Raw genomic sequence first — 13,806 nt, forward strand, 5'->3', positions numbered from 1 at the left:
GGAAAGGGCTTTGGCAAATACTAGAGCGCCTCGGATGCCCCCAAAAGTTCCTCAACATGGTTATCCAACTGCACGAAAACCAACAAGGTCGGATCAGATACAGCAATGAGCTCTCTGAACCCTTCTCCATTAACAATGGCGTGAAGCAAGGCTGCGTTCTCGCACCAACCCTCTTTTCAATCTTCTTCAGTATGATGCTGAAACAAGCCATGAAAGACCTCAACAATGAAGACGCTGTTTACGTCCGGTACCGCACGGATGGCAGTCTCTTCAATCTGAGGCGCCTGCAAGCTCACACCAAGACACAAGAGCAACTTGTCCGTGAATTACTCTTTGCAGACGATGCCGCTTTAGTTGCCCATTGAGAGCTAGCTCTTCAGCGCTTGACGTCCTGTTTTGCGGAAACTGCCAAAATGTTTGGCCTGGAAGTCAGCCTGAATAAAACTGAGGTCCTCCATCAGCCAGCTCCCCACCATGACTACCAGCCCCCCCCCCCCCCCACATCTCCATCGGGCACACAAAACTCAAAACGGTCAACCAGTTTATCTATCTCGGCTGCACCATTTAATCGGATGCAAAGATCGACAACGAGATAGACAACAGACTCGCCAAGGCAAATAGCACCTTTGGAAGACTACACAAAAGAGTCTGGAAAAACAACCAACTGAAAAACCTCACAAAGATTAGCATATACAGAGCCGTTGTCATACCCACACTCCTGTTCGGCTCCGAATCATGGGTCCTCTACCGGCATCACCTACAGCTCCTAGAACGCTTCCACCAGCGTTGTCTCCGCTCCATCCTCAACATTCATTGGAGCGACTTCATCCCTAACATCGAAGTACTCGAGATGGCAGAGGCCGACATCATCGAATCCACGCTGTTGAAGATCCAACTGCGCTGGGTAGGTCACGTCTCCAGAATGGAGGACCATTGCCTTCCCAAGATCGTGTTATATGGCGAGCTCTCCACTGGCCACTGTGACAGAGGTGCACCAAAGAAGAGGTACAAGGACTGCCTAAAGAAATCGCTTGGTGCCTGCCACATTGACCACCGCCAGTGGGCTGATATCGCCTCAAACTGTGCATCTTGGCGCCTCACAGTTCGGCGGGCAGCAACCTCCTTTGAAGAAGACCGCAGAGCCCACCTCACTGACAAAAGACAAAGGAGGAAAAATCCAACCCCAACCAACCAATTTTCCCTTGTCAGCCACAAACGAGCCTGCAGCTGACGTGGACATTACCCCTCCATAAATCTTTGTCCGCGAAGCCAAGCCAAAGAGAGATTCAGCCAAGTTTTCAGTCTCTCTCCTATATGGTGATTCATCTCCCCTTTTTACACAATCCTCTACCGTGTCATCATCAGTGAATTTGTAGGTGGTGGTTTGTCATACCGAGCTGCACAGTCAGAGGGTGTAAAGTGAGTAGAACAAGGGGTATGAGCACCGTCCTGTTGTGCTCTGGACCTAATGGAGAGTGTGGGGGAGATTATCATCTGTAGGTAGGGAAATCAAGGATCCAATTACACAGTGGGGTGATGAATCCCAGATCTTGGAGTTTCCTGATCAGTGGTGTTAAATGCCGTACTGAGTGAAAGATGTGGAGAATGTGCAAAGGTGCCTCACATGGGGTAAGGTCTGTACAAATTGCCAAAGTAATATCAAATTGGTCACCATTGTGTCAGTTGTGTAATCCAGGAAAAACAGTGTGTGGCTTCTTGGTAATCATCCCTTCACTTCAGGAACTGAATAGGGGCGGTACGGTTAGTGTAGGAATTAGCGCATAGCTATTATAGAGGCAGCAACCCGGGTTCGAATCCGGAGTTTGTACTTCTCCCTGTGGCTGTGTGGTTTTTCCCTGGGTGCTCTGATTTCCTCCCACCCTTCAAAAACATGTGGGGGGGGGGGGGGTGGGGGTGCAGGCTAATTGTGTGTAAATTGGGTGGCACACACACATAGGCCAAAACGGCTTGTTACTGTGCTGGATGTCTAAAAGATTTTTTTTTAATGTTGATGGTATTAGCGCCTCAAAATGACGATAGTTTTACAATCACTGTATTGCATGGATCCATTTTAAAAAGCAGCTACTCCTGGGTGGCTAAAGTGTTTATAGACCCATTTCAACACGTACATAGCTAAAGGGCTGGAGGGCAGGGAAAGATTGTCCTTGATTAATTGGGCCTTCAGGTGGAGGAGAGGCCTAAATAGCTGATGGAGAAGTTCAGCGTGAGGAACTGGGGGAGACATTGAGATGCGTGTTGAGAGACCCCACTCTGAAGGAATGAAGCTGTAAAAGAAAGATGCCCTTCTTCAGACTGGAATGGAGTGATGAGGAAGAGTTAATATGGAGATTATTTTATATTTCTATAAGAGTAATTCTCTTTCTTTGTTTAGTTAGTCACAGAGAGTTGGGACAGTAGAATTCCCGGTGTCGCCAAAGATCAGGAACCCTCTATTTATCACCTGGAGCTTCTTTGGATTGTGTTTCTTTTATCAATTGCCTCATGACATTTCTCTTTAAAAATGCACCATTCTGCAACTTTTCCATAACAAGGATCACCAGGCTACTGAAAAGATTGCAACAGAGTAGATATTGAAAAAGTTTGCAACTTTAAGCCAATCTATGCTATGGAAGAAAGCACTGATCCGATTGCTTCAGGCAAACACTGCTTCCTCAGTTTTTACTGACCTTGTTCACTGTGGTGGGGTAACACTTCCTTTATTTATTTTGATCGTAGGACTTGTACAGGAATAATGACACTTCAGCTCTTTGGTTGGTGACAAGCAGCACCTGGTGGAGGTGAGACAAAGGCGAAGTAAGCTTTAGTGTAATCGGTGCTCGACAGTGCATTGAATTGCTGTTCAGCACAAGAATACCTTATGGTCTTGCTCTGCTGCGGTGCAAACTGAGCAGATGTGATATGCTGGACATGATTAACAACATGAAGCATCTATGTGAAACCAAAGCACATTTGACGCCGACATTGGTTCTGGCTGCTCTTTATACGTCATGAATTCTCGCAGTCTGCTTCATGAATTGCATGTCCTATAGAGTTAAATACTTGTATGTGGAGGAACTAGCCCTTCCCTTTGCAAATCTACTGGTATACCTTACAAAAAATTAATTGGAAGGAGGGGACTTTTTAAAAAAAAAACTTCCTGGTTATTTAGTCAAATAACCCATGTCAACTTCTCATACATTTTCTCGACACCAGTGCTTAGAGTCCTGGCAGCTTTCTGGAACAAAGCTTCAGGGTGGATGGTGAATTCTTTAAAGAGAGGAAAGCAAGCAAGATGACATAATTGTCTTAACATGCGCTAGTCATGTGAGCTGTTTCATTCTTTATGTTTCACATTTAATCTCCATGTAATCTTTCAGTTATTGCTTGAATGCTGATAGAGAAGGTTCAGATTTTGCCAAGGATCCCTTGTAACGTCTCCACCCTCAGATGTAATACATGGAGCCCCCTCTTTCGTACAAGATCTAAATGCTTGTCGAGGCTCTGAGAATTGGCATCCGTCAATAAGGAGAGCAAACTGAGGAACTGCGGGAAAAGCACAGCCAGTCGGGCAGCAAGCGGGAAAAGCACAGCCAGTCGGGCAGCAAGCGGGAAAAGCACAGCCAGTCGGGCAGCAAGTGTGAAAAGAGAAGCGGATTCCGTTATAGATCTGCGTTCCTTCGTCAGAACTGGGGTGAACTGTTGCATTTTTACTGCATTTTATACTTTTATTTTGGATATCTGAAGTACAGTTTATGATTTTCAGCATGGGTTCCTGCTTTTCACTCTTGCGACCACTGTGTTGGGATCTAGAAGCTTAAGACTTTGTACCCTGCTGCATCTTGCTTTAGTGTTTATTATCTTGTCACACCATCTGCAAATTTGACATCATTTCTTTTATGCCTCAGTATTAAACTTTGTCATAATGTACAAGGAAAGTTTATTCACTGCGGTATTTAAATTTGCAATCCAGACTTGAATGCCAAGATGGTAAACAGATTTCATTAAAGTTAAATAGGAAGGTCTGCAGATGTGGTGATTGTAGTGCAATACAAAAGTGCTGGAGAAACTCGGCAGGCCACGAAGCATCTAAAGGATCTAAAGGGTAAGTGAAACTTCGGACCTGAGCCCTTCATCAAGATATGAGCGAAAAGTAGACAGGTGCCTGAATAAAAAGGCGGAGCTGGGGGGAGGAGAGAAGGAGGGACAGGAGGGGAGCACAGGCTAACAGGTAAGAGGTCGGCAGTGGATATGGGTGGGAGGGTTGATGTGATGAAAGGGGATGAGGGTCTCGAATGGAGAGGGAAGTGAGTGTGGGGCTAGAGGAAAGGAGACCGGGAGAGAGACATTTTCGAATGGAGAGGGAAGTGAGTGTGGGGCTAGAGGAAAGGAGACCGGGAGAGAGACATTTCTTTGTTTTTTTTTCTTTTTCTGTCTCTAACTACCCCCATTAATCTATTCCCATAACAATTGTGGCCTCATCTTCTTAGAGATATTTCCTTTGTCCTGCTCTCTCTACCATTTAACTTTAACCTTTTTCTCTCTTTCCCAGTTCAGATAAAAGACCATGGACCAAAAAACAGTAGCTCTATTTCTCTTTGCACAGATGATACCTGGCATATTTTGTTTTTTTAGTACAGTAAATGGTGGAGTTGAACTTAGCTGGAGCTGATGTCTCACAATCTCAGGACCAGGTTCATCACTGATCTCGAGCACTGTCTGTGTGGGGCTTGCAACTGAAACCAACCATCCCTATACCAAGTGACTGGGTGCAATTAACATTGTCCAGTCAACCTAAGCATACACTGCTGGAACCCTTCGTGTATCAACATTAAAATACAAATTTCCAATTTAAAAGTAGTCAGAAGGAAAATAAATGTTAATGGCACGAACCAGGGGAATAGCACAAAGTGCCAATGTCACCTCCAGGAAGTAGTCACAGATGTGATGGGTTTAATGTCCATTGTCTGTGCTGTAAAATGATTGTATATTTTGACGATAAATTACAATGAAAACGAAAGGGGATCCAGACGGTTCCTTCAAACTTAATCCACAAGGATTTCTCTGCTGGGATGGACTTCAGCTGTTCTTTACAGTCAGCTGGCCCCCCAAAAATAGGTTTAAACAATTCATCTCAATATTTTTAGAATCCACATTATTTTGAAACTGTGGATAGATTGCATTCCGAAATGGTCTCCATTAATGGTGTATCTGTATCTGTTCCGATAAAATGTGATGACTTGGGGATTTAGTTTCTGTATGTTTTAATCATTGCAACACATTAGGCAAGTTGCGACTGATCCTGTGACCTGTGAAAGCCTTTGGCTCCCTAACGGATCTTTCTAAGGCTGGTTTTCAGCCAGTTGTAATTCATTTGCAATAAAACAAGTTTTAACACGAGAACATTTCCAGGCAAGTGGACAGTGATATGGTTAGTTAGCTGTGCGTGCAGAGTCTCTTTACTGATGACAGACTGAATTTCAATTCAGCTCATTAAATGTATCTAGAGTGAAGAAACCAAAACCAATTCAATGGATTGTGGAAAAATCCAGTCTGGTTCACTTGGAAGAAACGTCTTTAGCCTGCTCTGACGCATATGTGATTCCAAACTTGATGTAACCTGAAACTTCCTCTCAATCAGGTCAAGGTTGTTGGGGTAGGCAATACATGATGGGTGTGTGGGCAACATTTGTCAATGGACTTCTCTAGTATGGTGCTTTTAAGAAAACAATCATACATGATGTGGCTGGGTCTGTATCAAGTACATTGGGTTTGAATCTTGTGTTGTCTGTAAGGAATTGGTATGCTCTCCCCATGTCTGTGTGGGATTTCCCCAGGGGCTCTGGTTTCCTCCCACCATTTTAAACGTACTAGAGTACTTTAATTTGGTGGCATGGATTTGTGGGCCTAAATAGCCTGTTACCATGCTGTTTGCCTAATTTAAAAAAAATGTGGCTCTTTATTTGTGCATCCAACGGAGTCAGTTGCGAGAAGGATCACAAGGCTGATTCCTGTGGTGAAGAGTTGCTGTTTGAAGAAAAAATTGGGTTCGTTCTCAGTGGAGGAATGAAAAGAGAGCTTGTCGAAATGTGCTGATTCTGAGGAGCTCGACAGGGGTGATGCTGAGGCATTGCTGCTTGTGGGGAAATCCAAAATTATTGGGGTATGGCTGCAAATGAAGGGTTACCAATTTTGGATTCAAGATTCATTTTTTTTAATTAGCATTGTGTTCGGTGCAGACATCTTTGTTCTTCTTTGCGTGTTTGAGGGGGAACATGATCTACTCTTGCTCCTATATCTTTTTGACCTGAGAAGTTTCACAGTGATGTTCACCAGCACTCATTATAGAATCTTAAGCTCAAAATTATTTATACGTCAATATTTAGGTGTGTCTGGCTGTCACAGTGGGAGTTGAATATGGTTTGGGATCATATTTCTTGGCTAGTCCTGTAACATAACCTCTGTGTTACTCTACAACTTTAGAATTGTATAAAATAGAATTTACAGGACCCGAAGAAACAATTTGGTGTCTGCGGATGCCTCATTTTATTTGTTTACTTTTCCCAGTACACAAGGAGGCTATTCAACCCAATGAGTCCATGCCAGCTTTCAGAGCAAACCCATCTCACAATTCCCGGCTACCTGTTTACTCCCCTCTGATTCTTCTGCCACCACCTGCATCAAGGAGAATTTACAGTCATCAATTGTCCCGTCCTCAGGCACTTCTTTGTGATGTGGTAAGAAAATGGAGCCCCTGGTAGGATGGGGTGGGGTGGGGGAACCCATGTGGTCACTGGGACAACATGCTGTCCCCATAAAGGAGGTCAGAATTAAAAACAGGTTGCTGCAATTGTGACGTAGCTGCACTCCAAGCTTCAGCCATGCCTCCTTCATTATTTCACCGGGGGTCCGGCGGCTCACCTGCCGTCTCTTTCCTGAGGTACTAGACATCCTGCAGGAATCTTAATGCTCTTTCCCATCCCGCTCTGTCCCCACCTCCCTCCAGACTCTTATCCTGTCCCCAATCCAAACATCATCCTCACCCCTTTTCTTCCCTCTGCTCCTCTCTTCTGAGTCCCCCTTCCCTCCTCCCCCATTATTCTTCTCTGCCTTGCTTCAACCCCTGCTTAGCACCGTCCCCTCTGACATCCTGTTTTGATGTTAAGTGGACAGTCCTCAGCAGAGACCTTGTCTTTGCACCCTTGTCCCTGAACATTAATGTTCTCTGGGCCAGGCATGATTTCAAACCCTTTCCTCTCTGCCTCTGAGCCATCTTCTTTTGACAGGGTATCCTAGAACCCAGCCTTTGACCTTTCCTCCTGTTTCCTTAACTCCTCTCCCATTTTGACATCTCATTCTGACCTCGTCTTTTGCCCTCTCTCGACCCTTTAACTTCCACTTGCCAATGTGATGTCAACCACTTCAACTTCTCTGCTGACCTTGGCCCCTGACCATGCAGCTCTCCCCATACTCCGCACCAATCTTGACTTTATCATCAAGCCAGCGAGGTGCCGTTGTCGTCTGGCGGATTGTGCTGTGACCACAGCAATGAACATCAGGCCATACTTGTACTCATCATCGCAGATCTCATCACTTCAGGGGATCAGCCCTTGTCAGCCACCAACTCGACAGTACCCCAACCCCAGACTTCTGTCTCATTGTCCCACCTAAACTTGACATATCGTGCTGCTCTGGTACACCCATTGTTTCTGCCCGCTCTTATTGCCAAATTAATTTCCTCAGACCTCCCTCTGTCTTGCACTTCAGCTCAGTCACTTTTTTTTAATTGCCCCAGGCTAACCATGGAATTTATTTATTTATTTATTGGTTGTCTATTTATTGTATTTTTAATTTAAGTAGATAGTATGTGGTTGTTCTTCTTTAAAAATATCTGTTCAGCTGCAGCAAGTAAGAATTTCTGAGCAAATGTACATTGTTCAAGACAATGAACTCATTATTGTCGTCAACTTGTCCCCTCTCGTTCAGCTTATTCCTACCAACATCAAGGACACCTTGCATGCTCGCCACCACTTCTGATTCCCTGATCCACGTTGCCTCATCTTCACCGTGGCTGTCAAGCCCTTTTCCCCACCAGGGAAGGCTTCAAGGCCCCGTGGTTCTTTGTCAAATCGATCTAATCAGTTTCCCTTCCACCAACCTTCTTATCCTCTTGGCAGAACTTGTTCTTCCACTAAAAAAAATAGATACCTCTCCCTTGATTCAAATTGAAGTTGTAACCATGGGCCCGAGATATACCTGCTTTTTCCCTGGCTGTGTGGAACGGTTCTTGTCCCATATCTACTCTGGCATCCCTCTGCAACGTTCTCCACTACAGCGATGATTACATCGAGGTTGCCATTTGCACCTGTGTGGACCTTGTCAATTTCATCAACCTTGTGACACCTCTCATTCACATTCACTTGGACCATTTCCATCACTTTGCTTCCTTTTCTGGATGTCTCGGCCTCCCTCTCAGGAGACAAGCTTTTCACTGATTATATTGTAATCCCACTGTCTCTGATTCATAAGTGGGATTTTTCAAAATTGAATCCCCCAGTTTCATTTGGGCGATTTGAGAGAAATTGGAGGAAAATTATTGGAGAAACAGTCATCTTTTTCCAAGCCAGTTTTTAGGCATGGTCAGGCATTACGATTTGAAGTATTTCGTTGAGAGATTTGTGAGCTTTCTTTGGGGAGTTGTTATAAAGCATAAAACAGCTAATGAGATTTTAAAAAAAAACGGAAATGGTTGTTCTTTTTAGGAAGGAAGGATGCACGTGTAATTGTAAAAAAATCAGTTTGATGTGCTGTGCTAAATGCTTGGTAGAAATGACGTGTCTCTTCTTCAAACAAAGAAGTTTTCCAAAATATTTTGTGAAATTCATGGCCTTTTAATTTCAAATTTCACCGCATGTTTGTCAATGTAAATTAACATGAATCTCATTAGTGTTTAGTATTTGTGTCTAATGAAAACAGAAAACCTCAAATGTGGTGATGGATACGCATTTTACAGCAATTTTAGACATGAAGGGAGGTGGACGAAAAAAAAAACCTGTCAGTTTGAAAAGGAACAGTGATTCAGAGTTAATCTCTCAGTTGTTACAGGGCCTGACTGCTGGATTAAAGAGGAGGTATGCTCAGCTGAACAGCTTAGTTCAATGAATTGATTTGTTGCAAAAATGAGTGAGATAAAATAGCTCTGCGTAATTGGAAAAAGGGTCTAAAAGAATTTGTCCTCCGATTATCACTTGTTTAAATAGTAGCTGTGTTGTGCATGGTTTGATTACCAAGGCAGGAAACTTAATATCTTTCTGTTTTGCTAGCTCAGAGAAATGTCTCAAAGTTAGGCAGTCTTGTTATATTGGGAGACCTTGTGACTCCATGGAGATAGGGCAGTGTGTAGAATTAGTGTTTTTCTGAGGAGCAGATGCATTAAGTCTGTTGTTGAAGTTCCCTCGACCACGTAAGTCCTTTTTAAATGTTTAAATAACTTTTAATCCTTAGCCCACCCATCGTCTGTATGTTCTTTAAGCAATTTTTGTTGTAAGAAGGGCACATTTTACATTCGGTCTGTCGATGATCTGTTGAAGGAAAATGAATTTTGTTGGCGTGACTTGGTTGGGGGTGGGGTTGGGGGGAGTTGTCACTCCATAAAGTTTTCTTCAATGGCAATTCTCCTTTAGAGACTCCTTGTTTGACTTACTGCCGACTTGTGGTTGTTAAATTCTAGGGAAGAGACTTGTGGTGTGGCCTATCTAAAGCCATTGTAGTTGCTTCCAGTATGGGTGGATGGTGGAAGCAGTTAACAGGAGGAAATTAAACAGACGCGAAAACTGAAAATACTTTATTGAACATTTTACTGTTGTATGTGGACGGGGATTGAATAGATGGTCAACATGCAACCAATATGGGCTTCAGTGGTCAATAGCAAAGGCAGGAGAATGGGGTTGAAAAGGATAGTAAATCAGCCATAATTGAATGGCGGGGCAGATGCAATAGGCTGGATTGCCTAATTCTACTCTAATAACTTGTGGTCTTATGGTTTAAATCCATTCAGCTTGTCTTGGACTTTCATTTCTTTGACACCATAATATAGAAAACTGCCTCAATGTTGTCTTTGGAGATGGAATGACATATTTCAAGGAGCTTTTTTTCCTGAATATCTGCTACTGTACTCCTCTCCAATGTTTTGTGTGTGTCTGTTCTGGTTTGTCTTTGTGTCTATGCTCTTCAATAAGACTCCTGATACCTCTGATTGTTCCTTCACTTTCTATCCCAATGACCAGAGAAAATGTTGCTTGGTTTAATTTTAAGGGACTATTAATCATTTTTTGCTTTGTTTAGTCTGAGTTTGTTGATCCTGAGAATGCCTTTGTCCTGTTTGAGCAACATTATTTTGTTGAAAGTCTTCTATGGTCATGACAACAAACGCCCCTCTGCCAAAAATAATTCTGAGTTGTTTGCAAAAGTCTTCAGCAGTTAGGAGGCAGTGAAGGGACATTTGCAAGTAAGGTGGAGGTGAGTGAATGAGGAGATATGGGGGAAGGGGTGCATAGTGAGGGTATGTGTCAGCTTTGGGGGTGCAAAATTCTCTCTTGAGTTCTGTTTAAATTCCCAGCAGTGTCCCATTGCATTTTGAAGACCTAATTTGAACAAATTCACAAAACCTTTCTGATGCTCTTGCTTTGTACCTTTTCTGCGTGGAGGGGACTTGTGGTATCACATTGGAGATGGTAGAAATATTACTGAGCTGAGGGTTGAACTTCCATTCTTAACTTCTCACTGGCTCTGAGTTATTTTGGTTAATACAAGTAACTGTATGAAGACAAGTCTTTGTTTTCTTGTTTACTAATATCTACTAATGACTTAAAAGAGTTGGCCCATTAAGTCCATGCATGTTCTCAAGTCATTCCCCTCAGTCCCATTCGCTCATTTATTTCCTCTCTTGCATGCCCTGCAGGTCCCCTCCAATTCAGATTTATTGACATCATATACCACCCTGAGATTCTTTTTTTGTGGGTGAGGCAGAATTACCACTTATTGGTAGTGCAAACAAAACTGTACACAGCGTATACATGTAAACAAAGAACTGTAAACAGAAAACAAATGTAAACAAACTGACTGTGGAATACAGAGAGAATTTTTAAAAATCAGTGAAGTGCACAAGTCCTTAAATGAGTCCCTGATTGATTGATGTTAAGGAGTTTGATGGTGGAGGGGTAGCAGGCATTCCTGAACCTGCTGATACAAGTCTTGTGGCACCTATAACTTTTCCCTGATGGTAGCAGCGAGAACAGAGCGTGTGCTGGATGGTTTAGATCCTTGATGATTGCTGCTGCTCTCCAATGGCAGTGTTCGCTTTAGATGTTCTAAATAATGGGGAGGGTTTGCCTGCGATGTCCTGGCTATGTCTGCTACCTTTTAGAGGGCTTTACATTCAGGAGTATTGGTGCGCCCATACCAGACCATGATGCAGCTGGTGAGCACACTTTCCACCACACATCTTCAGAGATTTGTTTGGATTTCTGGCATCATACCAAACCTCTGCCAACTCCTGAGGAAGTAGAGGGGCTGTTGTGCTTTCTTCACAATGCCATTAGTGTTTTGGGTCCAGGAAAGATTCTCCAAGATGGTGACTTCCAAGAACTTTGCTCGCCTACTCCACTTCTGATACCCCAATGATCACTGGATTGTCTAATCTCTGGCTTTCCCTTCCTGAAGTTAACAATCCGCTCCTTGGTTTTGGTGACAATGGGTGCAAGGTTACTGTTGGTGCACCATTCAGCCAAGTTTTCAATCAGTACACTGACTCATCATCTTTCTTTATACAACCCACTACTGCGGTGTCATCGGCAAATTTGTGGATTGTATTATTGTTGTACCGAGCCACACACTCATAGGTGTAAAGTGAGTAGAGCAGGGGGCTAAGAACCCTGTGGTAGCCCAGTACTGATGGAGATTGTGAAGGAGATCTTCTTACCAATTGTGGTTTGGAGGAGAGGAAATCTGTGATCCAATTACACAGTGGGGTGTTGAGTGCCAAGTCTTGGAATTTGCTCATCAGTTTTGAGGGGATGATGAATTGTAGTCGATAAAGAACATCCTGATGAATGCATCTTTACTGTCCTGTTCTCCTGCCATCCAGCTACACTAGGAGCAAATTATGGGTAACACTTAAACCTACCAGCATGACTTTGGGATCTGTTGGAAAACTGGAACCTCGGAGACAAACTTGGGGAGAATGTGTTGAAATCCACCTAGACAGCACCTAAGGTCGAGTTTGATCCCAAGTCATTGGAGATGCTTGGCAGCAGCACTAACCGCTGCACCACTCTGCTGCCAATTGTGTCCATGTGTGTGCATCTCATATTCCCTCACCCCTGGGAGCTTGACCTGTTGGTTCGTTATTCGTTCATGCAAACTCTGCTTTGCCTGGTTCTAAAAACACACAGAAATACTAGAGGAACTAGGTTGATCTCACAGCATCCATAAGAGTTTTTACTACAGACTTTCTGTAGCAGACTTTCATGTTTCACTTCATAAGTGGGATGAAATACTGTAAGGTCAAGATCTGTCCACATGTGACAAGAATAAGATGAAAGACATTCATCCCACCAGAGTGATTAGGCAGCAATAAAGTTAACGTACTGCTTTGCGAATGTTGGTTGCGATTATGATTTTCTACTGGCCAGTGATATTTTTACTAGATTTTGCTAAAACCCTATCTGACTCGTGATAAGCAATGCTGTTTCATCTTGCAGTTCCGCGCTGTGGGCATTTCTTTAATGGCTGTCAAAGGATGGAATAAATGGTTGTAGGTAATCTTGTCTATTTAAAAGCAGAGATAACAGGGGGTGGGGGTGGGGTGGAGGAGTCGGAGAAAGACGTGTGTTTCATGCCCTTGAGTGAATTTTCCAGTGGTGTGTGTTGCCACGGAATGTTAAAGAGAAAGTTGCAGTTTTTGTTCTAGAAGGTTGCTTTCGGAGATTTAGATAATAAAGGCTAGTTCTAATAATGAGAGCATAATGCAGAAATTATTTTTTTTCCATGCATGTATTTGTACTGGAGCAATGTTCATTTTGTTTGTGGTCTCCTGGGCTTTGAGTGAGAGGATTAGAATGAATCCTGTCCCCATTCATTTGGATCAGAATCCTTTTCTCATGGTGAATTGATCACCCTAAAGAATGTTGCTTTATGGTGGGGCAAAGAAACAGGCCCCTAAGCCTATCATATCTATGCCCACCATTATGCCTATCCATACTCATTACAGTTGTCTATATTAATTCCATGTCCCTCTATTCCCTGTACATTTAGGGCAGCACAGTTAATGTATCAGTTAGCGCAATGATCCAGGTTAGAATCTGGCACTACCTGTAAGAAGCTTGTATGTTCTACCCGTATCTGCATGGGTTTCCTCTGTCTGGTCCAGTTTCCTCCCACCCTTCAAAAAAACATATGGGAGTTGTAGGTCAATTGGATGGTATGGACTCGTGGCCTGGAAGGGCCTGTTACTGTGCTGTATGTCTAAATTTAAAAAGATTTACCTGTCCAGCTGCCTCCAGCACCACCCCTGGCATCTCATTCCCCGATGACAACGACACTTGGAGTGAAAAATGTACCCCTCAGATCTCCTTTAAACATCCTCTCTGAATCCCTCAGAGTTTGTGGATGGGTTGCATTGGTGGTCAGAGAATGGAGGCGATTTGAGCACTGTAGGTTTAATTGGGGTGGGTGAAGAGTTGGTTATACAGGCAGGCCAACATCCCGGCCGTTGAATGCTGAGGTTGAAGGCTGGGGCTAGGTGACTTT

General features: G+C 43.5%; 1 protein-coding gene across 5 annotated transcripts in view; it reads left to right on the plus strand.

Annotated features, from left to right (window-relative positions):
• The window catches only part of LOC138755770 (rho GTPase-activating protein 28-like), a 213,469-nt gene that overhangs the window by 42,382 nt on the left and 157,281 nt on the right, over positions 1 to 13,806 (plus strand). The window contains exon 1 of one of the 5 annotated variants that reach the window (XM_069922345.1): positions 3,395 to 3,691. The exons of 2 other annotated variants lie outside the window; for them this stretch is intronic. The gene's annotated coding sequence lies outside the window, so the exon portion shown is untranslated. Of the gene's footprint in view, positions 1 to 3,394; positions 3,692 to 3,951; positions 4,103 to 9,288; positions 9,461 to 13,806 lie in introns of those variants that run through there. 2 more of the 5 variants (XM_069922346.1, XM_069922342.1) reach the window with 2 other exon arrangements.

The sequence above is a fragment of the Narcine bancroftii genome, chromosome 2 (genome assembly GCF_036971445.1).
Source record: "Narcine bancroftii isolate sNarBan1 chromosome 2, sNarBan1.hap1, whole genome shotgun sequence".
Taxonomy (NCBI): domain Eukaryota; kingdom Metazoa; phylum Chordata; class Chondrichthyes; order Torpediniformes; family Narcinidae; genus Narcine; species Narcine bancroftii.